We start from the raw sequence: 2,878 nt of genomic DNA, 5'->3' as shown, positions 1-2,878 counted from the left end.
CAAAAAAAAAAAAAAAAAAAAAAAAAAAAGAGAAAAAAGCCTATTAGTGGGCAGTAGGGCTTATGAAAATGAGGCCTGGGGGATGTGTCATTTACTCAACGGTCTTGGCAAATGGGATCTCTAGGCTGGTGAGATTGTGTTGTTTTTTTTGTGTGTGTGTGTGGAGACGGAGTCTCGCTCTGTTGCCGAGGGTGGAGTGCAGTGGTGCGATCTCGGCTTGCTGCAACCTCTGCCTCCCAGGTTCAAGCAATTCTTGTGCCTCAGCCTCCAGAGTAGCTGGGATTACAGGCATGTGCCACCATGCCCAGCTAATTGTTTGGATTTTTTTTTTGTAGAGACGGGATTTCACCATGTTGGCCAGGTTGGTCTTGAACTCCTCACCTCGATTGATCCGCCCACCTCGGCCTCCCAGAGTGCTGGGATTACAGGTGTGAGCCACTGTGCTTGGCCCTGTACTCTTATTTCCAGGCTCACATGGCTTTGGGGAGCCTGCATTTTCCAGAATGCTGATGACATTTCTGCTCCATATCTGGGGAAGTGTTGGTGAGTCAGTACTCAGCAGGAGAGAAGGCTGAGGACAGTTTGGGCCCCCACAGGTGGCTGTTCTCCCTGCACAGAAACCTGGCTATGTGGTTGGCCGAGGCTGCCTGCTCTTTCTCCGGGCACCCACAAAGAAGGAAGGACGAAGCAAGGGTGGAGTGAGTGCAGGGAGAAACGCTCCTCCCAGCCGCTGGCAGCCTCCTGCGGAGTTAGCGATGTGGTGGCGGGATCAGAGCTGTCTTTATAGGGAATGTCCCCTGGAGACACATCTTACTGGCAGCATCTGTGGGCTGCCTGGGGTGGGGTGAGGCAGGAATGGGGTCGCCTGGCCCCTGCCCTGCCCACCTCTTACCTCCACCCCCCTGCTGGCTGGTCCCAGAGGCCTTCCTAGGTTCCTGGGAGGCTCTCCGCTGGGAGCCGGGGAAGTATCAGAGCCAAGGCGACATTCCCAGGAATAGCAAGAGGCCCCAAAGACTCATTGCCTCTCGGAACGGAAGGCCTCGGTGACCCAGGACCCTCCTGGGGCCGTCACAAGTCTTTGAGTAACCACTGGGACCCATAGGGTCAGCTTCAAGGCCACTCTTAATGGCCACCACGCTGACCAGCAGCCTTTCGAATGGGCTGGTCCTTTGGAACTGCCCTGGCTGGTGGGTGTCCCTGCCTGCCAGCCCCCGTCCTGCTGGTCTTGGCCTGGGTGGTGGGCTGGCCCCGGGGTGGGGTGTTCCTCCTACCCCTGCCTCTGTTTCGATCACCCTTTTTTTTTTTTTTTTGAGACAGAGTCTCTGTTGCTCAGGCTGGAGTGCAGTGGTGCCATCTTGACTCACTGCGACCTCCTGAGTTCAAACAATTCTCCTGCCTCAGCCTCCCGAGTAGCTGGGATTACAGGTGCCCGCCATGACTCCTGGCTAATTTTTGTATTTTAGTAGAGACGGAGTTTCACCATGTTGCCCAGGGTGGTCTTGAACTCCAGAGCTTAGGCAATCCTCCTGCCTCAGCCTCCTAAAGTGCCGGGATTACAGGCGTGAGCCACAGCGCCTGGCTGCTTTGATCACTTTGGGAGCAGTATTCCAGTGTCAGGCTGCTGTGCCCGGGGGCTTGGGTGTCTGCCCCAGCCAGTCGCCCCTCTTAGGGTGGGACACCCAACAGGCATGGAGCACAGGGGACCCGTCTTTTAGGGCGCAGGGCTGGGCAGTTCCAGCAGCGTCCACCAGGGGGCAGGGCCGCACCGCACCAACCTGCGTCCCGGGCCAGGGCTCCCTGCTCTCACCACAGCCCTCTCCGCCCAGCTCCTCTGGGCTTAGGCAAGGCCCCTAACTGTTGTGTGCCTCAGTGTCTTCCCCTTGAAGGGACTGATCTGCAGAGTGCCCGCTCTGGGGTTGGGCTCATGGCAAGGGCTCGGTGGCAGTCAGCCCTGACTGTCCTGTTTACCCCATGGAGAAACTGAGGCTGGAGTGTCCACAGGACATCGAAGGTGACACCCTCAGGTGCAGCTGGCAGCAGGGCCCCAGGAGATGCTGGGAGGTGCCTAGATGTGTGGGGTTCTTGGTGTGAGCCCAGCACGCGGCAGTTCCAGTTGCAGTCCGGACTCTCTCTGGCATTGTTTTTTTCAGAAGGTCATGTTTTCTGTGTGATACACAGAATACCTGCTCACTATAGCGGCATTTAAAGGCACACTGAGCTGGGCACGGTGGTTCATGCCTGTAGTTTCAACTACTCAGGAGGCTGAGACTGGAGGATCACCTTGACTCCAGGAGTTCAAGACCAGCCAGGGCAACACAGCAAGACCCCATCTGTGAAAAAAATTTAGAAATTACTCAGGCATGGTGACACGCACCTGTGGCCCCAGCTACTCAGGAGGCTGAGGTGGGAGGATTGCTTGAACTTGGGAGGTCGAGGCTGCAGTGAGCTGTGATTATGCCACTGCACTCCAGCCTGGGCGCCAGAGTGAGACCCCATCTCTAAAAACAAACAGCAAACTAAACGACATGGAGAAACAGTACAATAAAAACTAAAAAGAGCCCTCATCTTACCAGTCAGCACGTGACGGGTACCACTGGCGTTTCTATGGAGAGTCATTGGCATTCCTATGGGTTTCTGTTTCCCGTTGGGTGCGGAGTGTGGAGCAGCTCAGGGAGGCCCTGGAGGGCAAGGGAAGGATGCAGCATGCCTTTTTGTGTGTTTGAAGGTTTTCTAGGAGTAGAAGACTCTGTCACTGATGTGCAGTGGGAGCAGGAGGGTCCAGATAAGGCTCTTTCAGTGCTGTGTATCGATGGCCCAGAGGGTTTAAAATGGGGTGTTTCACGTGCAGATGCCTTCCCCGTCACGTCCTGGGTTTCTG

This window comes from Piliocolobus tephrosceles, chromosome 14 (genome assembly GCF_002776525.5).
Source record: "Piliocolobus tephrosceles isolate RC106 chromosome 14, ASM277652v3, whole genome shotgun sequence".
NCBI lineage: Eukaryota > Metazoa > Chordata > Mammalia > Primates > Cercopithecidae > Piliocolobus > Piliocolobus tephrosceles.
The sequence above is the reverse complement of the archived record's forward strand: the minus strand, read 5'-3'. Positions refer to the sequence as shown.